The following is a 27630-nucleotide window of genomic DNA, read 5'->3' on the forward strand; positions in this document are numbered from 1 at the left end:
AGACAGTTGAGTTTTCAACAACTTTAGCTAGCCCTTAGTGGCATACACTTAAACTGATGTAGACAGTGCCAAAAGATGCCTAAAAACCTGTAAGCATAGGAACCTGTTCCCTTCTGCATCGGACAGGTGGAACTAAAGTGTAGATTAACTCCTGTAGATAGAAAGATTTGCAGTGGCATCTCTGCAGGTCCGCTGAGAATAGCCAAAATGACTACAGATCCTTTCTTCAACACGGTGCTGCTGATGGGTCTTTCCCCACTGTTGAGGACTGAAGAATGCGTACAATTTCTGCTTGTTGCGAGTTGGCCCGTGCCAGAAAAATTGTCTTCCATCTCCCCACTTCATCACAGCATTAATCAACCAGTGCATTGTTTGGATCTCCCTCTTCACTGCTGCTTCAGCCTTGCAGCTTGTTTTAATCACATGTTAACATGCTCAGATTTATTAAGCTCCCGAATCACAAGGTCCCTAAGCAGAGGGCTGAAGAATTTGCTGGGGCATTTCTTAGCCCTGCCCTTGTGTCAGGAAGGTCAGCAAATGTTCCAGGTTGGTCCTCTTGTCCCATAGCGGCAGCTATCGGAGTCAAGTGTTGGAGTATATCTGCAGGAGGAGCCAAGGGCTTTGCCAGGCTGGGAGAAAGTCATGGGCTACAGGGATGGTTCACATTCTGAATTTCTGGGATCATAGACCTACAAAGAAGGGGGTCAAAGGCTTTTGCTAGAGGTGGTGCAGCAAGGTTTCTCTGCTGCCTGTGTTCTTCTGTCTGTTTGCATTCCCGTCTTTATCATGCCAGTGATTTCCTTCGCTCGCCTCATTTGTAATAACGATAACATTGTAAAAGCTTGCCCTTTCAAAGAGCGGGAGCCCTTTGAGTCATAGACCTGCTCTGCTGAATCAGAGCCCTTTTCTTCCTTTGCAGTGCTGTCTTCTTCCCATCCTGCCTCCCCGTTCAGGAGCCCTGCCAGGTGCCAAATGACAGCGTGAAGCCTTTCTTTAAAACAAGGATTTAAAGGGACAAAAAAAGAGAAAAATTCAGAAAACGAAGGCTATAAAAGCAAAGCATTGCTGCCTTTTTGTGTGCATCCTCCCCCTTCCCCCTGGGAGCCAGGAGCGGAGTAACCAAAGTCAATGCATGAGACTTTAATTCGAACAAGTTGCTGGCATGGCTCTGGGCCAGCGTCCCCCCCTGCGCCGGCTCCCAGGCCCCCAGGAAAGAGCAAGGCGGGGGTGGGGGCTGAGTCAACAGCTCAGATGCACTTTCTCAGCAGTCAGCTGGGAAGTCCATTCGGGTTAGTCTATTTGAGTGGGATTTCTGTCTCTTCTTATTGATCTGTTTTGGATACCAGGCACCAGTGTTTTCATATCCAGTCATGAAAGAGGAGGCAGAGGGGTAAAAGGGCTGAGGTGAAGGAGAGTGCAGATGCTGAAACAGGCAGGGTCTGTAGCATGGAGCAAATGCACAACAAGTCTGAGAAGAGGAGAGTGAAAACCTGGAGAGGGTAGAAAATAGTGGGGGAGGTGGAGAGGTCAAAGATGAACACAATAATGGAAGAGCCAGAAAAGGAGGAGGAAAGAAAGAGAAGAGAGACCGCAAGGTACGGGGGCAGGTCTAAATGGCACAGGGCTGCAGTGCTTGGTTTATCGGACATGCCAACAAATAGCTGTGGCTGGGAGTTGCGGGACCATCTAGCTGCGTGCACTGAAGAAGCAGCAGGCTTTCAAGTAGAGACTGATTAAGAAGGGGAGGAAAAAGAATAAGGGGATGATGCAGCAAGGGATCAGGAGGGTGGCACAGTGGTGGCGACAGAAAACAAAGCATGGGTGTATATGGACGGAGGGATGGGCAGTGGAGGCAACCGTCAGGCCCAGAGTTGTTATAAACATCCTGCCTAGAAAGAATCTTGCTTCTTCAGATATTTCGGTCTGAAACTGTTCCAGCTAACATCTCTCCAAATAACAAATACTGTAATGGATATTTACCCCTACTTCCCCCCATGCACAAACACATTGTCAATCATTATTTTGGCTAAACATTTTTATGACAACTTCCCCTTCCCTAAAGTCGTGTTTATTATTACAACTAAACAGTGAATTTTCTAATAGCCTTTTTATACATCCTTTTAAATGTCTTCTCTAATAATCCAAAGCAAATTCTCATAAACTCCCGCTTAGCGAGAGAAGGGCAAGATTGTTTGGGCAGATTAGCCAGGCACATTTTCACTGCTCCATATATTTTACAGAATATAGTCTGTAGGACTAGTAAGCCATGAGCAGGATTTTCACGAGACATTCAGCTTCTAAGCTTGGTTACTATCAACTTTATGTGCTCGTTTATGTATTTGGACTGAAATAGCACTCTTATTTTTTATTTCCTTATAACTTCTAGACAACGACAAATGTTTGCTTTTAAATCTGTGGGTAAGAGATCTGAACATCCAGGGATTTAGAGCATGACCACATAGTCCTCTTTCATACCATACGAGCAGTAACTCACAGAAACTTTACCAGTGACTAATCTCCAAAAGAACCTGCTTCTCCATTGCTTCACACTGTTCAGAGTCATTAGTACTCATGAAAACTGCTGCCTTATAATTAGAGTAGAAATTGTCCACATGTAGTGTTCATAAGCCTGACGGCGTATTTCCTGCCAGAGGTTAACGACAAGGCACTAACCTACCTGCTCAAAAATTGCACTTACGCTGTAAGGTAGAAGAAATCAGAATTCATCATCATGGGCAGCTTTGCACCACAGTGAGAACTTCAATTAAGTTTGTGGTCATAGAGATGCCATCAGTCTCTAATCACATCCTGCTTTGATGCTAAATGGGTTTTGTTTTCCAGTTCTGGGAGCTGTGCACTCAAACCCCGTAAATTAGGCATGTTGGTTGTTTGTATCCTTTGAATGTTTGTATAGAAAGCTGCCTTTTGATGAAAAAATAATAATCGTAATAGTAATACCTGGATCTTAGATACTGCTTCCTACAAGTACTTTGCAAAGTGTTTGATGTTGCATTTAAAGTCCTTAAACAAATCGCTGCTGTAGAGCTTTGTTCTTTAGGGCCACAGTGCACAAAGTGAGAAGGGGCAGGCTTGTGCTGCAGCAAGAGGACTCGGGTTAAATACTAGGAAAAACATCCTAGCAATAAAGAAACGAAGTTTTCAAAAGAGCTTAAACTTCACATAAGTTTACAAAGAATTTATTGCTTTTCAAGAGCAATCTCCAACCCAAGCAGTCCTTAAAAACAGGCCTAACAAAAACTGCTTTTGGAAATGACATGGACGAAACTGCTCCCGTCTTGGAAGAGGGTACTGGATGTTGACCTGGAGTTCCCTTCTGACTCTGCTTCTATGAATATCCCCACTTTATACATGGGAAACGAAGACAGAGAGCAGTGAAAGGCCATATCCAACGTCATGAAGCAAAACTGCAAGTGGAACTTAGGTCTCTTCTCTGTGGGGGCAAGCAAAAAAGAGGGAAAACAACAACAACAAAAAAAGAGAAGTAAATAATGGATTAATTACAGGCTTTTTTCCTGCCTCTCAATTCTAGGCTTTCCTGCATTTCTTCAGACATATTTGAAAGGAATCTTTACCTGCAGTTCAAGAGTAGACCAGCTTATCCAGACCAACTTATCTTCTATCCTAGCCCCTCAAAATCTCCTTGTATGGACCAGAATGCCCATGTATAGCGAGAGGAATGCTTGTTTCTGGGCCATTTCACCTGTACTTGCTTGATGGATAGTGTGCAGCATTTGTGCAGTACCAGGTCACACCAGTTTTAGGCAATTTGCACTGTAATAGCAGAAAGGAGCTGCCTAAACATAAGAAATGATTTGGCCCATGCAATTTTTCCCAAGACAATAAAATCTATTTTATTTTTTATGAATTTTTGGTCACTTTCAAAAAATAATTGAAAATGGAAAACCTATACACTGAGTAGCTAAGAATTAGATGGGAATATTGGTCCTTGCAGTATTAGTGGATACCACTCATTTGAAAATAATTGCAGCCCAAGATAAAAACCGATGGCAATAGCAAATTTTGTTCAAGAACGCTGTTCTCATTTTGAGGTTACAGTCACTGTCCTCCTCCAGTTATAGCATCGTTTGGTATTCAAGAACTTGAAATTAAGACAAATGCTGCTGGTTTTGAACTGGATTTCAGCCATTAATCACCAGGGATGCTGGTGAGATTCTCAACTCAGGTAAGTTAGGGACTGTCTCTCCATTACTTTCCTTATGTATCCAAGCCTGGTGTTAGCCTGCAGCTTATCAAGAATTTATTGAGGTAACAGCTAAAACCTCCTTCCCACTGAATCCAAAATTCTGTTGAGTTTGGAGGGAAAAGCAAGAGGATATTGCATGTAATTAGCCTGTGGATGAAATTCCTACTGGGATAAGCCTGAATCAAACCGCAGATCTGTGTACCCCTAGATGTAGAGGGGAAAGTGAAAATAGAGGCACAGCCTGGTCTCCTAACCTGGATCTGGTTTCAAATCAAGCTGTACCCAACCCATGTAATGTGCTAAACCAGGGAAGTCTAGGCTTTGGGACTGGTAAAAAATTCTTTTGAAACTTTCTCTCATTTTCTTGTATAAACTTGAGTTTTCAAACTAAATCGAAAACATTCACGGAAAGCACGTGTGCCTCAATTTTTTCGTATTTTCACCAGAAAACAGCAAATCCAGTTTTTTCTGCAAAAAAAAAGCGTCAACTTTTTGTCAAAAAATAGTAATCACGAACTGGAAAATGATCAGGTTTTGATGCAAAGTCACAATTTTCCATGGGAAAACCTCCAAATTCCATTTCAGGGCATGTCAACATTCTAGATGAATAAAACAGATACAGGCAAGCTTTAAACTAGCTCGCTCCAGTGCCAGTAAGAGTCTAGCACTGGCAGTATGAACTCAACATAGACTACTCTACCCACTTCTCCAACAGAAAGTTGGAAATCGGCTACATGCACAAGCTCCTATTAATACCATGTTGGGCAATGGCTCTGAGCCATCTTTTCCTTTGCCTCTGACCACTATCTTCAGAAAAACATTAATGAACTCAGTAATAAAATTAGTTAATCACGTCCCATTCTGTCTCCAGTACCAGATGTTATATGGAGTTGGAGGGGGAACACTGCCAGTGAAGAAAACTTACAGTTTTCACCCTGTTGGGGAACTTTATTTTGCACCTGATCTCTGCTCTGCAGCTTCTTCAGTGCAGAGAATCTGCCGAAGAAATGAACCACCGGTTTTGCTTGCTTTGTAACAAGGAGCAGCCAGTGTCCCCGTTTTGGGGAATCTGAACCTGACTGATTTGCAGACCATCAGGCGGGAAGCGTGTGAGGAAAGCTGAGAACGGGGCCCAGATCTCCGCCACCTCCCATCCACTTAACAACAAAGTGGTATTTTCTCTGCGCAGGAAATTGGATCTCAGTCTTTAGAAGCAAGACAGTCTAGAGAGCAATTGCCTCTCTTCTGGCCAGACATATGCCAGTAAGTGTTGGCATTAGGCACAAAGAGAAAAGGACAAGAGATTTTCCTATTGACCTTTGCAAGCTTTAAAAAGGCTCCCATTGGTAATGCGAAAGGCAACATACATTATTGTTCAAAAGAGAAGTCCCTCTAGCAAGTTCCTGATGGATAATAGTGGTGTTTACTTAAGGAAACTGGGTAATCACAAAGGTTATTTTTTATTGGGTGCCATCCCTTTTAGCATCCTCGTACACAGCCGACGTCAATGTGTGTCATTAACAATGACTTGTAAAAGGATACAGCAGTTGCTAAGGAAACCTCTGTTGCACAGGAGCTAAACAAATAACAGCAAATTAAGCGGGGAGCAGAGGCCACGAAGGGCCTGATTCTGCAAATCTTTACCCATGCAGGCAGCCTTAGGCTGCAAAACTGGTCTCTGGGCTTTGCTAGGAGGTGCTCAACCCCTCGCATGAGAAAAAGTTTGTAGATGCAGGTTGCTTGTAGGAGACTCCGCAAACTTTTATGCATTCACTAGAGCAGATCAAAGGCAGCCTACAGTAGAAATAGCACCTAGCTATTTCTGGCCCCTGAATATAATTAATTGTCATTTGAAAGCATCCGTGTAATCTTTGTTGTGATATCAATTTAACTGAGAGATGCTAATAGGAAACATCAATGTACATTCAATCCTCCGTTAGACTTCAGGAAGTGTATAGCAGATTAGGCACCTTTAAGCATTAAGGAGATGTGTCCTTAGGACACACCCAGGTATCCCTGTGTGTTTCAAAGAGTCTGAGAGATTTTCAGGGAAGGTCGTTCTTGCTGGTAGTGGTTGCTGCTTTGACTTACGGGCTGGATGGGTAAGTCAATAGGACCTGTATTTCGAAAGAATGACACCCCAGCTTTGCAAGAGTTCTGCAGAGATGCTTTGAAATCCTTTTGCCTGTGAAAGAGAAACAAGAATATTAGTTCAGCAGAGACTTTCCTCCATGCAAAATCCTGTTTTTTCAGGGGACAGGTAGTTTTCACTTCACAGTGATTAGACAAGATCAACCATGAGGGTCAATCTTACAGAAAGGCAACGCCGCACAGCCTGTACGCAGCCGTGTAACAGCTCCTGGTGGAGAAGGCTCTGCAGCATCTCCAGGTCGATCATCACACATCACAAAACAGCCCCAACAGCCTGCAACAAATGCAGGGTTTGTAGCAAAAAGCAGAAGATGGTAACTTGAACATTATGGAAATGAGTAGATCAGGTGCATCCAGGTAAAAATAAGAAGGTCTTATGACTGCTGGAATTTAACACCGAAAGAGGCATTTCAATACAAAAAATCACCAAGTTTCTAACAGTGAGGAATAGCCTCACTCCACTCAAGGGACTTAAAGTGGTTTATTGAAGTTGTGATTTTAAACTAGTTTGGTTAAAGGGCTGGAAATTGCTGAGTAAACATTGATTCTTCAAGTTCAATCAAATTTGTTTCAGTTCAGTTCAAGCCAGGAAGGAGAATATTTAGCCTATGCTGGGATAAGCCACTGCAACCAAAATAGTAGTGACCATTATAAATTTGTATCAGTTTAAGTTAACCGGTGTGAAAGACTGTAAGTAGACAGTAAGATCTTTAGACTAAAGGACTCTCTCTTATGCACATTTCCACTGAAGCCAGGACAATGGGACCAAGATTACAGGGTGTTACCATGATACAAATGAGACACAGGATTAAGAAAAACAAGTGTTACCATAGAAACAGCTGATAAATGGGCACATGCAAAAAATTTGCGCTTAATTTGCTTGTTTAAATGGGAGGGGAACTATTTTGATCCTGCTTAATTGCAGCTGATCCTATTTAATTGCATTTTTTTCTACCGAGTCCAATACAGTGTCACAGCTAGAGCAGCAGGATAAAACTCCAGTGATCTGTAATCTTAGGTCCTGCCACCGGGAAACTGAGGCAAGGATAGATGACTGTGCTAGCTCCCACCAGCTTATTGACTTATCCTTGCCTCAATTTCACCCATCCAGAAGCGTGACTGTATAGCAGGAAAATGAAAATTAAAAAATGCATGAGGGAAAAATCATTTGCTCACCTGCTTTGCTTGAGTGGGAATAAGATCGGGTCCTATGGTTGCAAAGAAGGGGGGTTGTCTTTTCCTATTTGTCCTTTACAAGGTGCTAATGCTGATTTTAAGGTCGCAGGAAAAAGAGCTCCGCATTTAGCAAAGCGGAAAAACAGCAGCTAAGTGTGGAGAATCGGAAACCTGATTTGAATAAGAGTAACCAGATTGTAGGAACTTTAAATAGAATGGCAACTAATGTAATTAAAATGAAAAGGTTCAAAGCACATTAAAGGGCATTAATATGCAATAAGGAAATTCTTAACTTGCTATATCTCCAAATACAGAGTCCTGAAGGTGAAAGGAGCAGTGCCCATAAAAGCCATTCTTTTGGGGAGGGCATTGGGTTCAGCGCATGAGAAAAGTTCAGTCGCAAAAGCCTTCCATGGAAAGTTTGGTTATTGCAGGACATTTAGCAATATTTAGTGATAGAGGCTTGATAACAAGCGCTAGCCGCGCTGAAGTCATGGAGCGGATTCACGTGTGAGCTAAACAAACCTTCATCTTCCAGTGTGATCCACATGAGCGAAGTCCTTCAGTCTCTCAAGGTCTGCCAAGGCAGATAAATGTATAAATAGAACAGAGAAAGGGCCACACTGGTTCAGTAGTCCAATTGCTCTCCTGAGCTCTCTTTTGTAATGGCTGGTACCAGCTGCTTTGAAAGAAAGTGTGTTCTGCAGTGAGCAGCTCTGAAATAACCTACCTTCAGGGAATTTCCTTCCCAGACTCCCTTTGTTAGATGTTAGCTTAAGTCCTTATAACAGATTATGCCCCTAAGTATAGCTTCATTTCAGCAGCAGATTGTTTTATTTCAGCAGTAGAAATGGAGATGACGGTTTTTTTGACTGTGGAACGGCATTAATAGCATCACTATTCTAACATTTTTCAGAGCTTTAAAAAACTAAATGAAAAATTCCCATTACATATTATCCTTTCTACATTGAAAGGATTAAAACCAACTAGTCAACACAAGCCCTGTATGTCCTAATTAACTCCTTTTCTTGTAGCTTTAAACGATTCATTTAAGCTCCCTGTATAAATACATATTTCACCTAATGGAACTGGAATTTTGCCATGGATACCACTCCAAGGATTACACCTCTGGGCATCAAAGTAGCTGGGCAAATATAAACTTTATGATTTAAACTCCACAAAGATAGCAGCAAATGCTTAGAAGAGGAACAGAAAACAGGAGCTGGTAGATGGCAAATTCTCCTCGTTGGGACAGAAATATTTCTGTTTGGATGTGTCATAGTCACCTCTGGATGGGGAGGCAAAGACCACACGTGCTCACTCATACCTACACACAGGCTCCGAATATTCTCACAGGAACTATTCCCAAGCATATGGTTAACAGATTAGGTTTTAGACAATGTGTCCCACGTACAGTAACTGCCATATGCCAGATCCCCCAAATTAAAGACTTACATTTCTCTTGCGTGGTGACAATGCAGCTTGTTCTCCTGCAGGAATCCTGATGTCCCCCCTCAGGCTGTGGTCCGGGGAAGGCTGTTAGACAGTTTTTTGGACCTTGCATTCGTCAAGAGCTGCTGGGACATGCTGTTTTCCCAGTGTTGGTGTTTTAACTCAGAAATGCGCTGTGCTAACTGTCTGATTTAACTATAGGGACATAGTTCTCCTCCTCGAATTTTAAAGGAGTGCAGCTAACAGTATACCTCTTAAATGTTTAGTTTCCGTGGTCTGCTTTTTTGCCTTTTGAAAGGAAATCTTAGAAAAACCCAAACACTCAGTTTCCAGTCTCAGTGGAAGTTGTTTCCTACTAAGATAAATAAATAAATGTGAGAATAGAAAACACATACCCATTCTAGTTACATCCTAGGTATTTATGTTGTTGCAGTATTAAAAAACCTCCAGTTTTAATCCCACGTAATGGAAGATGATCCTCCTATGGATAATATTTAGGCAGGAACCATAAAAGTCCATCCACAGCTTCTTAAAAATAATAGGCCCATGGTTGAATTCTCTGCTCTGGGATTTGCAAGTGTCTTTACAGTCTTTATTGGACAACAGTTTTCTGCAGAAAGGACAGTGTTTCCCAAACTAGAAAATACCTTCTTGCTACAGCAGGGAAATTTCTCCCTCCTCTTCCCCTTGGTGTTGATTCCTTTACTGGGGCTCTCGCTGAGTCTGAATGGGACAGGAAAGACAGCGAGAGGCTGTCCTCGGTGAGGGGGAGAAGGGGCCCAGACACAGTGCCATGGTGGATGTCACGAGTAGGAAAAATGAGGGATGTGTCTCAGCTTTAATTAATAACAATGAATCAGCAACGATGGGTGAGATCTTTGGCTGATGTACGTCCATGGAGCTAAGTCAGCGAGTGGACCCAAAGGCATGACACCACATACGCTGCTATTTTGGTTGTATCTGCCTCTGGCCCTCTGCACAGTTTTTAGCAGTAAAACTGATTTTCTACTTCTCTCAACTTGCCTGCTAAATCACACGGGTTTCTCCTATTTTATTATGTAACTTCATTGTCTTGAAGCAAGAGATGAATCCCAATGATTTTCGTTCTCCTCCCAGCTGCTATTTGCTATTCTATTAAGGAAAGCCAAAACCCAAACACAACCCAGATGCTAATGTGAATTCTAGAGACTCTGGTAGGATTCGGTATTATAGTTTTTAGCTGAGAAACCAGAATATTCTGAATCCAGTGATGGAAATGTAACTGAAACCATTTCCAAAGGGAGGCAGAATAATGCTAAAAGAGTGGATAACTAGGAAGTTTTTATAATTGCATCAATGACAGATATGACCCCAGTCCATTTTGCATTTGAAAGGAAGTAAAATAGATGCTCTGGGTTCAAATATCATCCCATACTGGCATTATTACTTGATATGAAAGAAATCTTTGACCCTGAAGGCTTTTCAAAACTCTCTTCTGGATTTGTTGGGGCATGAGATGAAGTTCCTGCTGATTCTAAGCATATCTTTCATAGCCCAACATGTAAGCATATAACATTGGCTGGTCTGCAAGTGAAGGTGGCACCAGGCTTCTCAGTGTCATATACAGGAATGACCTTCTGGATTTCACAGAAACGACTGAGATTTCAAAGGGAATGTATTTGCTTCTAATTAGAAGCCCAGACCAAAAGTAGGAAACTTATGCAACAAAGTAATTAAACCAAATTCCTCTTGGTCCCTGTGCGCCTTATGTCCCATCAGGCAGGAGCTTCGATGTTAACGAGCTGTGTTTGTCAGCCAGGGTCTCGTGGTGGGTAACGCCATGAGAGTCAACGGGTCTGTGTTCGTTCATGCCAGCTGAGAATGTGTCTAGGTGACACCGGAGGGTGAAACACCCGGGCTGGAAGAGAAAGCAAGGCAGAAAATATCAGTGGCATAGAAAAAAAATTGGAATATTAAGTCTTAATTGTGACATGTACATTATATGTCATTAAGCTTATGAGGTCTCTGTATTAAATACTCAGTAGGACTGGGATACTTGCACAAACTCAGGGTACTGCTTATCAGGTGAAAAATAGGTTCATCAGGCTTAGGTTTTTTTAAGTGTGATACAATTGTGCCTTGAATTAGCCCACTCCCTTCCAATGACCTTTCTTGCAGCATATTTTGGATATTAAGAAGAGCTGGATCTGGGGCAGAGCAGTTCATCCCTCAAGCCAGGAAGCTGAGATGCAGCCAACTCAGAGGAACTTTTTTTGTTGGGGTTTTGTTTTTTTTTTTTGGACTGTGCATGTTGCCAAAAGATTAGAAATGACAATCATCAACAAGAACGAGAGCCAGGGTAGGACAGGGCTGCCTGCAATAACAGAGGGAGCCCCTCTGACAGCACTGGAAATGCTCCTTCAGGGTTCACGGAGGCCAAGGGGTTCTCAACCCTTTTCATAGGGTGGATGATGTTTTAATACTGAGATTCTCTGCTGAGAACATGATCCCACGGACCCCACCTCTCCTTTCATTGGAAAGAGAGAGAGCTTCAGCACTTGCTTACGTGGGAAGTGACGGTAATGAGAGAGAATTGAATGTAGCTTTAGCTGCCTTTAAATGATTTAACAGCTGGATATAAGGAGATGTGACTGCCACTAAAGTTGTTCCCTTGATTTTAGGAGCTGGACTGGCTTCCAAGCACTTGAGCCAATTTAAGAGATTATATATGGTGTCTGTGGGAACCCCAGATATGAGCACCCATTTGGGATGGTTATCTTCCTAAGGCCTCTTTGAGAAAAGGAGGTACAGCCAGCCCCACCGTGCAGCCAGGGAAGTGAGGGGGTGATTTTAAGACGCCTTCGATGACATTGACTTTGTCACGTTCACACTTCGCTTTCATTTGAACTGCTGGGGAGACACTCTGGCAGAAGTACCATTTCAAACTTTCTCTAGCACCACAGGCCACAGTGAAACAGGATGGTGGTCTAGGTAGCCTTTTGCTCTAACCATGGCCTTTTTTATGTAAACTAGTAAATCCCAAACTGCAGGAAACCGTCCTTGTTAGTATGCATTTTAAGTAGGTAGAGCTTTCAGCCAAAGGCCTGAGAAAAATGTGTGCTTGCCCAAAATAAATCTGCTGGGTGTTCCTTGGGGCAAGAAGTTTTGGAGGAACTAGTAGTTAATGAGTTCAGTAGAAACACTTCTGGAACAAGTGTACCCAAAAGCACACTTCAGAGGGAAAAAGCCATGAAACTGCAGTTTTCATAGAAATCTGACTTCTTCCTTCAGCAAAGTATCTTTGCATTTCTTGCATTTCTCTCTTATAAATTCCAGCTCTGTCCATTCCTTCCGGTGTGGGAAATCACAGAGCTTTGACTTATGCTTAAGAGTTCAGAAATCTTTGTCCTTGTCTAAACTTTGCACTACAGGCCTTGTTTATGAGCTGTCTGGAGAGGATCTGTGAATCAATGGAGCATTGTTCAATAAATAATAAAAGCCAGACACAACTAGGTTTCTTTTTATATGAGGCTTTTCCCATAGGAGATAGTATATAAAAATTTCTGATGTGTAAGAACATGGTTTCTTCTCCTATAGAATGTAATTTAAACTCATCAAATTAATTACCACTTTGACATACTGTCACTTGAAGTAATTTGTAACATCACACGTGAAACATAAAGTCGCTTTATAAGATGGGACCTTGTTGAGATTTAGATTCTTTTATGGTCATGCTGGAGGAAGCTGTAATTAGTTTCTGTCAGTGTGATATATAAGTGGCACTTTGCTTCATGTTTAATACAAAAGAATTAAACAGGCCTTTCTGGCCCACCTCACTTGTGTTGAAGAGTCAGATTTATCTTAAGTCTTTCATCCTGCTCTCAGTTTATCATATGTATTGCAGTGCTGGAGCAAGACATGATGTCTGTCTCATTTAAAATGCCTACACAGTGGTCGGGATTAATGTAGCAGATGTTCCGATTTTATTCGTACTTGCGCAAGACCCAGAGTAGATAGTCCTGCTCCATAATCACTCTGTTTTCTTCTGGTCGGTAACACTTGGTTTCATCATCCCTGAAAACATAGCTGTTGAAACCAGAGGTACATGGAAGGCATTTCATGATAAAGAGAATCAAGCCTCTAATCTTTCGAAATCCTGTTACTAAGCAGTGCAAGTGGTGACAAACCTATTTGCTCTTCGTGTTCCAAGCAATTCCTGATTTTTTAATAAAATATGTCTCTTTTTGAATCAAAGTACAAAACTGCAGCCTGTGCTCTGGTGTTATTGCTTCCTCTATACTTCCCTGAGTCAGCCGGTACCCACTGCACATATCCATCAGCCTCAACCTCTTCATTAGTTCATCTGTTTGAAAGATATAGTGATCAGGTATGAAAAAGGGCTTAAGATAACACGGTATCATCTCTTGGAATATGAGATAAGTGATATTAGTAATGAAATGTTCCATAAATCATCTTTATCTGCACAGCTGGATGGGACTTAAAGGAACCAGGTCAAAAAGACAAGTACATGTCTTCACCTTTGCATTAGTCAAAATGCCTAAGGCCAGACTGTAGCTTCACCTGACACAGCTTTCATCATGTTGCCTTGCAGAGCTTGTCTTGCTAGAAATGCTCTTGCAGTTCTACACTATTACTACTCCTTGTTGCAAACAACGGTATGTCATTGGACTCCTACTTTGTCTGCCAAGACTCTCTGGTTATGTCTAAATTTTAGTGGCCATAGAAAGCTTGGCAGTGGGTTTCTGCACACCCAGTGACCCACACGCTTTCTGTCTTTGCTGGCAGTTTGTCTTGCCATAACTCTGTCTCTGTGTCTCCTTTTTATGTTTAGGAGGAGCTAAACTGAGAATATCTACAGGAGGACATGATGTGACAATGCTCACTCCGACTACTCATAACCACAAGTAGAATTCGGGGACCTGTGCAAAGGTGTTGCTGAGGCTTTTCACTCAGGGATAGCAGCTGAGACACCCCAGAACCAGATCTGAAGGTGAGCGGCGGGTAAGCAATGAGGCTAGGGAGCAAGTTTGACCTCCAGCCCATCTTGGAGGCAATTCCAGGCAGCAGGGCGTTCATAGCCTTAGTCTGGGTGATGTGAGGATAGATATGGCCAAAGTCTGGCATGTCTGTAAATCCATGTGACAGATAAATCCCACCTGGAGCTTTGGGTTGTTATTTTCATTAAAACAACCTCTTTCAAGGTTGTGCTGGATTCTTAAGGTGGGAAACAGAATAAAAGAGCTAGTTAAAAAAACACTGTGTCCTAACCCAAAGGCCAGTGAAATCCAGGGAACGATTCTTTTTCCTTTCAGTGAGGTTTGGATCTGGCCATCACCTGCCTTATGGCTGGGAGAGAAGAGAGTAAACACAAATGAAAAGTGGGCAACCAAGTATGTAATTTCTGTTTGTGATTGACCAGTGAATGAGCCCTCTGTTTGTCCGGGGCATTCAGTGGCCAGATCCACACATCCAGTCTTGTTTAGATCGCTCTCACAGGAAGGCAACTGCATATTTGTGGCAGGCTTTAGTTGGGAAAACTTCAGTCAAGCCTGTAAGTATCTGTTCTGCTCTACCACCATCACCACCAAAAACCATCTGGTATTTTAACAAGCTTGCACTGCAAATTTCCATATCTCCAGAATAAAATTGTATCTGGGGGGGGAAGGAGGAAAAGGAGCCTAAACCAAAGCATTCGGGAAACCACAAAAAGGAGGCTCTGTGGCTAACATCTATCTTCTCAACCCAAGCTGGATACACTGGAGTAGAAAGTCTTGCTCAAAGTGCAGAAATTGGAAACAGCCCGTACTGACAGCTTCCCCACGAGGTCTGCCAGCGACAGAGAACAGCGCTGCTCTAAGGAGGACAGGGTTGGCTGGTGAGGTGCTGAGCACTTTAATGCACATGAGCATCAGGAAGAACAGAGGACAGGAAACAAGTTGCCAAATGGGGCTTCAAAGTCCTTTACGGGAAAGCCAGGGCAGATTCTCATCACACCTCTGGTCTAATGCAGGGCCAGCTGAAGGCAGTGGGCTTCAGTGGATGAGGCCTTGACCACAATGGGCTTTGAATTGCATTTCCAGAAGGATTTGCAGAAGTGTAGCTCCAACAATTTCAGCATTGTGTCTTCCTAAATGAGTAGAAAATCAGGCCTAATGATGGAAACTTTTCTAAGCAACCTGATACTCCAGAGCCTCCTAAACACAGAAGTAGAGGGATAATAATGGTAATAAAATAAGAGCCATCCTAAAGGCATGATCCAAACTGTTACCAGTTTCATCCAGCCCTTTCTGCCTGCTGTTCACCCTGGATGACTGTAATTCCTTTTAAAAAGAGAATGTACCTAGAAAGTACCTTTTTTTGTGGTGATCATATGAAACATTTGCAAAGGAGTGTGAAAATTTTCTGGGTGTGTTACACCCCCCAAGTTCTAGATAAGTTGTTCCAATAAAGGGAGACTTCATGAGAGGAGGGCACTAAGGTACAGCTGAGCTGGGCCACATTTAAGGGCTCTCTGTAACCCACATAATGCCTACAGTGCCTGAGAAATGGCTCTGTTTCAAAGCAATAAGAGATGGCTCCAAGAAGCACTTTCATGCTTCTCTGTCTCATCCAGGATTGTATGTTTAATTGATCCATCTTCATTAAGTATTTTGAGATCCTCAGAGTTACAGAGCAGTAGCTTATTTACATTCTCATTAAGGAAAGCAGATGAAGTGAAGGAAGAAAAGAGAGTGTGAAAGACAGCATCAAAGCGAAAGGAAAGGAGGTTCTTTGCAGAATGTTTTCTCAGGTGTAAGAAAGGGTAAGACTGTTTCTAGCCAAAGACATCAAAGGCAGGGAGCCCCCTCCCCAAGCAGTTGGGCTGGTTGGGTTTGGTTAGGCTTGGCTCGGCAGCTGAGGAGTGACTCAGAGTGACGGGGAGCAATGTTTTTCATGTGTAATCTGGAATGGGTAGGAGCCTTTGTTTGGGAACCTTTGCAACTCCCTAAGTGAGTTCATCCCAGTGAGCTCAGCAGATAAAACATATCGGAGACAGGTGAAGAAATCACCCTGACTTTTTAACACTTTTGGTTTTAAATACTTCTTTAGTACTGCTTAGATTAGTCCTGTGCTTGTCCATTCTCAGCTTCATTCTCTTACCAGCAGGAGGGTGCCGAATGCAATCAAATGGCCTTGTGGTTACAGTGTTAGCTAATCCAGGTCCACAGACATGCTGCATGACTCGAGTCCTTCCGTCTTAGACCCTCATTTGTAAGATGGCAACACCTGCAGTGCCCCTGGAGAAGTGACTTGCCTGGGTGTCTGCAGTCCCCAGCCTTGTGCTGATTTCACAGAGCCTTCATAAGTTACTTAAGAACAAAGAATAAATAACAGTACGTTGCTCAATAGTTACGCCCCACAAATGTACATGGTTAGGAAGAGAATTTCTCTCCCACATGCAACAGAGCAAGATTGTTTGGTTTGTGCAGGAGATTGTATGACACAGCTTCTCCACAAGCAGGGAAAAGAAATACAGTGACCCAGGAGACCTCCTCCTTATCCCTACGTCCCTTTGACTAAGAGACAGGGACCTAAGGCACTTGGAGGGAGATAAGGGATTTTTAAGCTTGGGGCTGCGATTTGGAGCACTTTGAAGTTGCATGGGCTAATGAAGAGAACAGTTTGTCCTGGAAAATGGGAAGTTGGGGTGGGACCACTGGCTCTCGATGACCTGTTGTGTAGCACTGGCTAATTTGCCCATTGTCTCTCCCGTCTATTTAAATCTGAAGCTCTTGGGGGCACCATATGTATTTACACAATGGGGCCATGATTTCCATAGCGCTTGTGCTAATTATCCAACACAAATAATTAATGGATGGAACAAGTTCTGGCTCCAGGGTTGAGCTTCTAACCACCTGCCCTGCTTATGACTTTAGGCCAATTTGATTGCGGCAGGGTGAACACAATGCCGTGAAGAAAACCCAGCAAATGATTCAACTTTTTTCTAAATATAAAGGCTAAATATCCAGTAATCCTAAACCACATCAGCCCTTTTCTTCACCTAGGCTGGCTGCATCCTCCTATAACTGCTAAATGCAAATAGTTGAATCAAACACCAAAACCTTAATGCTATTAACCACTGCTGGATATTACTGTGTTGCAAGAATAAGAGCGGCAGCAGCAAGCTGTTGGATCAGTGCCATCACTTTATTACTTATTACTTATTTTTATATAGCCTTTGGCATGGCAAGAAGTCCTTCTTTAATTATAAACAGGAATGAAGAAGCCACAAGAGGAAATCATACAGTATTGTAGCCGGATAACTGGTACTGCACTGATTACACAGGGGCTCTTATCAAAGCTGACACAGTGCTGGGGCTGTGCAGATATTGTGCTGGAAGCCACAGGCTGTGCGTGGGAGAGAGCCTCGAAGCGGACGTAAGAGCAGTGTAATTCTGCTGAATTGAATTCTCCATGGAGAACTTTTTTGTTTCCTTTTTCTCTCTTTCTCCCTCTCTCCCCCTGCATTAAGGAAATAGGAGAAAAGTAAAGGCAAGTCCTGGGAGACGAAGAAATAAGATAAATGTGTAACCTTTTCACTTCTTCTTTCAACATGTTGGGGAGGGAGTAGAAACCTCAGTTTGACACAGAGATGAGCTATGGATAACGACAGTTGTTTGTGGAACCATGAGAAAACTCTTGAATCCCGTTTAAGTCTCTCCCAAGAAGTGAATAACTACTGTTTGTTTATCTTGCCAAAGCCTTTCCAGTTTTCTGGAAAGACTGTCAGCCCCACCTTCTCGGTAGGCTCTGAGGATCCTGTCCGTAGTAGTCTCAGCTTCTGTCACTCTACCTCGGTCTGCGGTGTCCTCTGCGCTCAGCCTCGCCAATATGTGAGGCTGCTTCGAGCACTCCCGCATGATCTCAGAACGAGTTTGCCTGGGGCTCAACAAGAAGTCACCAAAGGGCTGCTGGAACAGAGGTGATAAATCTGATTTTTTAAATTGTTCCTCCACCACCAATCTGCTGTGAGACCATGGGAAGATTCCTTCTGCTGTTTTGGATGCCATTCTCTCCAGGGGTAGATGCACAAGGCTGTATCTGTCCCCTTGCAGCCCTCTTTAGGTGGAGCTTCTGCTGGGCACTGCCATTGCTCAAGCTGTCTGCACATTGGGGAGTGTGCTTTTTACAAAGGTAATGCTGGCCTGGCCAAACCTCTGACTACACCAAAACAGGGATAATATGGATCAGCCTTCTCCCCGACTATTCCCTTGCAGAGCAGAAGGCAGCTGTAAAATGGTAGTTTCAGTTCTGTAGCTGATAAGCCCCTTTCTATCATTTCAGGCTATAAGCGACTAAATTGAAAGTCAAGGGAGGTTTGTATATGCACACGCCCAGGGCTTTAAGCCAGGCTGCCTCAAGTAACTGTTCTCCAAATGTGACCAATGATTTTTTTTTTTGCTTGAGATCTTCTTGTTTGGTCAGATGTTGGCCCTGTCTCTGTTTGTAGATTTAAACTCTTGCAATGATCTTCTAGCAAATCCTGTGGATGCCTACAGATTTTCAGAAGCCCCTTTATTTTGTGGGGTTCTATATTAGCAAAAAGAAGCCTACTGAGCTTCATTGTCTTGTTTTTCCCCTCAGTTCCCACTCTTGATTATTTTTCCAGCCAACACTCATTGAAGGCCCATAAATAATCGTGTCAGAGCTGCAGACATCTTCCAACCCTTTTAATTTTTTTCCGAAAGCCCCAGATACCATCTATGCTGACTGAAGCCAAGCACTGTGGAGGGTTGGTGAACTTGAAGCTTTCATTGCCTACAATCTATAAAGGAATAGAAAGCCAGAACTTATTTTTATTGTGCCCAAAGGGGATTCAGATCAAGGGGTTTGGATGAACTTCCTTGTCTTTCTTTGCTCCAAGTACTCCTTTCTTAAAACAAAGTAGATAATTTACTAGTGATTTGGGTGATAATGTGGAGCCAAATTCTTGGTGGTTTCCTTCAGTTAGTTCCCTCTGCAGAGAACTATGTTCTGGTGACATTTCAGCACTGTGCAATAGAGTCACGGACAGATCCTGCGGAGAGCAACACTCACACTGCTGTACCTGGGGATTACATCCGCTCAGGAGGACTATCAAGTCATTGGATTGAACATAAACGCCAGGTAGGAGAAAATCCTCCTGAAATTTAATGTGATAGCGGATAAGGGGTGAATCACCTGATTAACAATGGGAGGATTTCAACAGCTTAGCTTTTTCTCCAAATCATTAAAAAGACATTAGTTCCATTATTTTTTCCCCCTCATTCCTGCATCCTCTTATCTTTAGCGCGGGGATGAGGCATGGACAGGCAGAGATTCTCCTGAGGTGAGCAGAGTAAAAAGAACAAACTGGGCACAGAACAAGGGTGAATTTCACTCATCTAGCTCTGGCGTGACACTAGGATGAAGGAAATCTTTCACCTCTAAAAATGTTCAGAAGCATTTTGTCCAGAGGTTGAAGCACAACTTCCACTAGAAAGACAGGAGGGCATGTCCACCTGGGCGGATGTCTACCATCTCTGTTGAGAAATTTGCTGAGCCCAAGCCATGGCAGTGTCAGTAAAGAACTCCAACTCCAGGATCAATGTAATGTCTCAACAGACCAGCAATGTCTACATGCATGTACCTAAATAGTAAAACAAGTGTCACATAAGAAATTATCTCCAGGGTCTTCTTTACCAACATACCCTGTTATCATAAAGTCTTCCTCCTTCATTTACGTTAGTCAGATTTGTTAGCCATGTATCTATCATACTTCAACTTGTCTTGTACTCCCTGGGCAAAATAGTAATTTATAGTCTCATAAGGTGCAGTGAAAGGTCTACCAGATTCAGAATTCTGCATTTTATTATTTTTATTTTTATTACAGAAATAAAAATTGAGCCCGAGTTGCAGTTCCCAGTTTACCTGCCCTCTGGCCCTTTAAATTGAGGTGGGAAAGGAAGAAAGTGTGTTTCTGCTAGGGTAGCTGTTGCCACCTGGTTTCTATAGGCTCATATCCCTTCTAACTGGTAAGTTTGGAGGGTTTCTGGTATTTTTTATGATTGCTCTTCTCCTTTTTATTCTAAAGAAGAGGGTAGGCCCTCAAAAAGTAACTGCTTGGAGTGATATGCAAAGCTCTGTGTGAGGTTTTCAGATGCATCTGCTTTGCTCTGTGTTTGTGACACTGAATGGTTTAATTCACATAAGGAAGAAGATGGCTTCCAGAAGAACTTGTTTATGGTCTTTGTTTGGCTGTCCTGTTGTTGTGAAGGACTCTCGGGACCCAGAGTAGCTGGGTAGTGCTTCTGTTGGTTGCTGCCTTCTCTGGGATCTGGTATAGTTTAGCCCTGAGCTCAAGTGGGATCTCTAAGAACTGTTACAATACATTTTTCTCTTGAACAGCTTAAACTGTGAATAGACAAAACAAAGGAAAGGAGGGAAAAACAGGGGCACAAAAAATGATATAACTAGCCCAAGGTTGTGCATTGCAGTTAAAAATAGGCCATGTATCTCTAATTCTCAGCTTAATGCCGTGCCCATTTACCTGTGTCTTGCTCTATCCTCGTCCATGGGGTGATGCCATGAGCTCCATCTATGCACAACACAGACATATCCAGGTGATGGGGGGAGAAACATGCTGCTCACCTCTGAGCCCCTTTGGCATTGAATAAGAATGGCAGAGGTTATATTTGGTTAACTTTCTGCATTTTCAATTTTATTTTTTGCTTCTTCAGGAGATTTCTGATAATGGACTGATTTTATTGCTTGTATAAAAAACCACACCTCTCAAGGCCCCGGTGTAAGGACCAGCATGTCCTTAAACTGCTGTACCGAACACAGGCCCAGATATTACAGTGTGTAGCTAAAACTGGGGAAAAAGGGAAAAATGGCAATGTGAAAAGGCACTCTCCCTTAACAGGTGGAAACTGAGGCAAATGATCTTCCAGACCTGACCCTGCAAACACCCACATGTGTGCTTAATTTTAAGCATGAGTGGTTCCTTAAAGTCTGTGATTTAAGGGATTACTCGTGCTTAAAATTAAATACACATGTATGGATATGGGGATCTGGATCTTCAATCTTTGTGTGTGTGAATTGGCCACTTCTAACTTGGAAGCATCTCTATGCTCATGTAACTTTATTGCATAGTAAATACCAAAATAATCTTATCAGCAGTGTCTAGGGGGTTGTATAGCAGCTAGCACAACAGATCCCTGCAATCATCTGGGGCCTCTGCTATACCAGTACAGGAAAAAGCGAGCATTTAAGCTGTGCTGTTTCCATCCTTGTCATCTACCTGCACCTCTGTGGTCTCTGAAGTTTCATTTTTTAGGATCTCCTTCAGCCAAGGGGCAGAAACTTAGTCTCACCACATTTTATTCATCTACGCTGAAAAGGCTTTACTCTAAAACCCTCCCATTCTGTCACTTGTTTTTGTGTAATGTAAGTAATAGCATTGGGTCTGCTTTGAGGCTGGGAATAATGATTCCATGCAAGATTGAGAACAACTTTCTTCAACCAGTTAAGATGTGCTAGCAAGGAGGAGGACATTGGCACTTGGCAGAAAATAATACTCCTCTCAACCCCCAGTTATTAAAAATGGGTCTCAATTTGAAGCATGAGGGTTTTGTGTTCTCTTTTAAACCCTTGCCTGGCTTAAAACTGCATATTCTTTATCTTTATTCATGTCTAAGCTCTTTTTAAAAATCCTCCTACGTGTCTTCAACAATATCTTGGAATAATGAGTCCCACTGTCTAATTATGAAATATTTTTTCTCTCAAAGCTTTTTTAAAATCATGAAAAGTGAAAAAGTTACAATCCAACCCCACAGTACCTCTGCAGCAAGAACTCCAAACTCTGCTCTGAGTTGGGTTGTGTGTGACCAGCATCATCCTCTCTCAGCGACTTATCACCAGCTGTGCCTTTACAGAAACCAGAGATGGAAGCACTGCACTGGGCACTTCAATAAAATCAGGGAGTCGCATCACCTACCCTGAATACTTGCTTTAAGTGCAATGTGGTGCAGTTTAACAATTTCTGGAGAACAGCTCTGAAGTGACTGCATCTTGTGTGCCAAATGTGTGATTGTAGCAAATTAGCGTACTGTAGTTTTCCCTGTTTCTCGAGTCAGGCAATGGCCTGTGATTTATCAGCAGGAACTGCGTTACCAGCATGTCTTCCAAATTAAAGAGAAAATGTTCCATCCTGCCTCATTTGAGCCAGGGAAAGGGGAGCCTGTTTTCTTCACATCTTTCTCCATCAGCTAGCCTCTATGTCACTGAACAAATTTACCTAGCTCTGGGTTTGTCGTGTCCAACTTTATTGTAGACATCAACCTTTCAGAGTGAGCGGGGAGAGACTCAGCCTCTCCAGCGCTGTTGGAGGCTTTTCCCGTTTCTGCTCCTCTTGGACCACAGCCTGCCCTCCCCAAGCAAGGGGAGATGTTGCAGTAGTCCGGGGTGTGGAGGAGGGAATGGGCGAGGCCGTGGAGCAATTCGGAGGGGCCAGCACCGGGAGCTGGAGTCAGGCTGGGCTTTTTTCTTTCTCGAGAGAATTTCGGGAGCTGCAACAGCAGCTGGGGCCAAGTCCGTCACCCTGAACCACAGGTTGTGATTTGCACCCTGAGGACAGCAAATGCTCTCTCTGCCTTTCTCTGTCGTTCAAGCGACGCAGAACAAAGCAGCAGCAGCTCAGGCTCGTGTCATCTCTTTCCGCCTGACACAGGCCCTCTGTTAGGGCTTAGTCTTTTTTTTTTTCCAATGGCCTTCTTGGTTTCTTTCTAGTCTACCAGTATTGGTACAGATGCAGTGATGGGATTGGGTTCCAAAATTCATCTTTCTCTCCGATCTTATTTTTCATGGGGATGGGGGGCCTGGAAAACATCACACAGCCATCCTTTGCAAGGTTTGGAGCTTGAACTGAAGCTCGCAGTCCGCTCCCCCTGCTCCCGCACAGTGGGATGCTGTTAAGCTCAGCAATGCTGGTAGTGCCTAACAAGCAGAAATCGGCCATGCTGCAGGGAGCGTTGTGTGGTGAGGGTTTTATGTAACGTGGGAGAATAGGGGAACCCAGTGTCTGAGGAGGGAAAATTGCTTATTCCATAATGACTGTTCCGCTGCCTAGTACAGAGTGGAATAATTAGGGTTTCTTTTCTCTTTAATTAGAAAATGGCAAACATAGATTAATCAATTACAAATGCCTCTTTATACTGCAGTGCACTGCAATTAACATTACTTAAATGTGTTAACAAAGTAGGAGGCCTGTATTTGTAAAGCAACTGCTTACTGCTTTTTCTTTTCCCGGTTTCCCGGCTCCCAATATGTCTGAACCCTTTCCGTTTTCCCTTTCTGCTCTCGCCCCTGCTCCTTCTGCAGAGATTTAACAGTTCTAGATGAGATTTTTAAACCATTATATACCGCGTAGTGTTAGCGAAACTGCTCTTTCCAAAAAAGCCCTTTTGGCTGGGCTTGGAGGGCTGGAGGAATTAACCCAGGGGAAGAAGTGGAATCGGCATATTCACTGGGGTCGCACACTACAATAGCGGAGTAAAATCCAGGAAATACAATAACTTGATTCATTACTTGTTTCTTATGCCGCTGCCAAAAGCGTGATTAAGTCACAAAGAGTTCGATTAGGGACACTTAGTAACAAAACCCCAGCTCCATTGACATGGTCTATTTTCAGAGTACATCTAGTGCTTGTGCTCGCTGCTACGGGCCTCTTCCTCATTCGGCATTTAATAGCCTCCACCACCGAACAAAAGTAGCGGAGGACCGAATAGGGGAGGGCGAGGGGAAGGTTGGGGGGAGGAAGCCGCTTGCATTCAAGTGCACAAATAATGAAGCAGCGGCAAAGGAGGGAAGGCAGGGTGGTCCGGCCGTTGGAGGCTGGCGCCCAGGGCGCCTGGGTCCTGCTCTGCACCCCCATGCTGCCTGCGCGGTTCGCCTCTGCCCGGGTGCTCACCTGTGTCTGAGGCTGGAGGAGGGCTGGGAGAAGTGCCTGTGTCTCCATGCATTGCTGCCATCTATTGGGAGGAATCGGCTCGCTCTCACCCCGATTCCCCTGCGGAGCCGCATTTTGGGAAGAGCGTGGGACGTCCAGCCTCAGCTGCTATGAGCGTGTAGGTATTACTGTGCCACGTGCCATGACTGCCTTGATGCGGGGTCTTCAACCTGTGGGGTTTTAGAGCATACCCCTTCTACGCACATTGCTCTCCTTGTATCTTTGTGAATTGTGTGGTAGCCCCAAGCTGCCCTTCTGGACTCCCAAGTGTGGGCGGCACAGTTCAGACTGAGGCAGCAACACCATTGCCTGATAGTACTTAGTTTTGTGGTGTAATGGTGGTTTTATGCTGAAATGAATGGCCCTGTGATTGTAACAAGTATTGGATGCATAGAAAGTATTTGGAAGCCAGCAATCTTAAATTTGGATGCTCCAAAAAATCTGGTCCCTTGCACTGGTTCTGCATGGCTATTTTGGATGGATTTTGAAAAAAACGTGGTGACTGGAAAGAAACCTGTGGCCTCTGGAGCGGGAGAGCCGTGCGTGCACGTGGTGTGGGTGCTGCTCTCCTGGCAGCACGGCGTGCCCTGGCCGGGAGGTTTACAACTGTAGCAAGCGGCTATCAGGTTTCTGTAGGTGGTTGCCTGCTCCTTTCTTCTCTACTGTAATTTAAAGACACTTAGCAGCTTGGCTCTGCCCCAAGATGAAATAGGTAGAGCAGGGAATGATACCGCTCACACGTTCATCACAACACGAAGCTGATGGAAAAACAGGTTTTGCTGTTAGGTCATGTCTTAGGTGAAGACTAAGGCACAGTTCAATGTTTTCCGCCCTGCCTAGTGAGTACGGCCGGTGTGATGTAGCGTATTGCTTTGTCTTGCAATGACCCCCTGAGCTCAAGTAGGTGGAAGGGGGGTTTATGGTGGCACAAACACGAGCCTCCCCATCTTGCCAAGAGCATCCCTGTTCTCCGAGAGGTGGTCCCAGTCATCTCCCTCAGATTGGTGACAGGTTGTCCCCTTTTGTACTGCCCTTGGTGATGGCTGGTTGCAAGATGCTGTCTTTTAGGGGGTGATGGGCACTGCATCAAATGAAACAGATGCTCCTTCCCAGCAAAATCTCTCAGGGACTAGCCAAATATAGCAGCAGTGTTCTGCTCTCTTGCAAAGCAGCTCCATTCAAATTCACAGCTGGTGTGTTTCTACCTCCCATATCGCCACGCAGCTCCTCCAAGCCCCTCTCGCTTCTGCCTGAAGGATGTGTACTCAGATTGCTGCTCTGTCCAAGGAATGGGGCATTCAGCTCCAGCCCCACTTTGTTTGAAGGGAGAGGGCAGTGTGGCATATTGTCTATCTGCAGGACTTGGCTCCATTAAGAAATATCTCATAACACAGAAGTCATTTCTCAGAGTTTGTTGTGTGCCACCTGTGTTTTGTCTTCTGTTGGCACGTTTCCCTAAGACCTCAGATAAAAACAAAACGGGCTTTTATGTTTTATTTCAAAAACTTCTAGAACTGAGTAGGTAAAAAAGACTCCATCTTTAATACGCTACACATGCACTGCTCAGTGGCCTGACTGCCAAAATCTGCCCTACCCAAGAGGGAGAACACCTGCAGCCGTGTACAGAGAGATCTTTGCTACTGTGCGTGTCTTCTGGTGAAGGACATGGGCTCTCTGGACCCCAAATGTTGGTAGGAAGCAGGAGCCTCTGTGCTATGCCGCAAGCCTGGCCCTTAGGACGTGGTTGGTTTCCACCTGATACTAAAGCTAAGCATGCACCGAACTACCTGCTGAACTGGGCCCCCAAGGAAGGATCCCCCTTGGCTTTCTATATCATTTTCTTTTTTTAACGAGCCAATATGTGCTAAGTTTGAGATGTAGCTGATTAGGGTGCTAGCTATCAAGTATGTGATTTCAATTTGGGATGTTGCTGGCCGTCCTCCCAGGAAAGAGGCTTTGAACTGAAGCAGCGGTATGTGGCTCACCACAGCTCTGCTGACACAAGAGTCGCCGAGCCTTTGAGAGAAGAGGCAGGGAGCAGAGCTGCCTCCCTGCTCCTTTCATGCCGTTATGTTGTGAGGAAGCAGAGACCACAGAAACACGCTGGGTGGGAGGCTAAAGAGCTGTCTCTCCTCCCAGATACTGGCTGGCTTGGAACAAAAGTGCGTGTGGGAGGGATTGCATCTTATATGCTCGAGGATGCAAAGGCAAACAGCTTTGTTATAATGTCACCGACGATGATTTTGGAATTGATAAGGTCGAGGCAGCTGGCGCTTCACAGAGCAATGTGGAGCGCTGTCATGAGGGTGAGGGGGAAGGAGACCAGAAGTTGGGATGCCAAAGGGCTGTTCCTGCTTTGGAAGAAAATGGGATGCAGCAATTAAATAGGAGTGACTGGGAATGGGGCTCTGGGGTTCTGTTCATGCCTCTAGGAAAGGATTTTGATCTACTGGTGAACAGTCAGGGGCCAGGCTACCTGGGTCCTCATCTTGTTCTGATTACACCTGTGCACCAGTTTCTGCTCTGTAGAACGAGGGCAGAAGGTTTCCTCTGGAAAAAAGTTTGTGGGATGTCATTAATGAAGTAAACTCGAATGTTGGAGGGAGAAAATACACTATCCTTTTTATTTCTTGTGTTCACACAGATTTTTCACTGTGTGGTTAAGATTAACTTGTCAGTTGGGCTTGTGTTTATCCTCTTAGAAATAAAAAGGCAAACTGAATCAACCCATGAATGTAAATAGGGTAAAATCAAATTTTATTGCATGTTCAGCAGTAACATGTGCTTACCATATCATATAGCTTATGTATGTTTAAGTAGCTGCTGTCCGTCATAGTGCATTTATATAATAACTTAATTGGAAATGGGTTGTGCTTGGGGAGATTAACTTTGCAGTGTTGAATGCTTTCAATTTCCTGGAAACATGTTCAAGGCAGTAACTCCTGGTTAGGCCTCTTTTATTTAAAAAAAAAAAAAAAAAGCAAGCTGTTGAAGATAAAATCTCTTGAAGATGCATTTTAAACCTCTCGTATATGAGGAGGGCTGGATCTGACCAGCACAACCTGGGGAGTGACAATTGCTTTTTCTGAGTGGGGGTACTTGGGCATTTTGTTGCAGGCATGTTGAAGTAAAAATCTGTATGTTTCTTAAACAGGAAACATTTACTAAAGAAATAACTTGCAACTAACAAACATAAATAGACTTGCACATAGCTTGAGTTCCAGCTTTGTCTTCTTTGTTTACCAGGAATTTGTCAGACAACTGTCTAGGGCTCTAATATAACCCATAGAGACTTCAGGCAGCTAGATAATATATTGCAAGAAAAACTTTATGCAAGGCATCTCTTGCCCAGAAATTCACAGCCTGTTCTAGTGCTTCTTGTTTCTAACCATAACCGTACTGCAAAACTCGCCTTAGTTAATAACTTGTGAAAGTGAGCATGTTAACTGCTTTCTGACACTTAGCAGGTCACCCGGAGAATACCTGGTGGTCCTCTGGTCGTGCGCTGTGCTGTGCGTGCTATCACCAGTTCACTTCCCATAAAAAAGTCAGTTAATACAGAGTGCACTCGCCAACACAGTAGACTGTCAGTGAATGGAAGTCTGTAGATTTTGCGTCA

The sequence above is a fragment of the Calonectris borealis genome, chromosome 27 (assembly GCF_964195595.1).
Source record: "Calonectris borealis chromosome 27, bCalBor7.hap1.2, whole genome shotgun sequence".
NCBI classification, from domain to species: domain Eukaryota; kingdom Metazoa; phylum Chordata; class Aves; order Procellariiformes; family Procellariidae; genus Calonectris; species Calonectris borealis.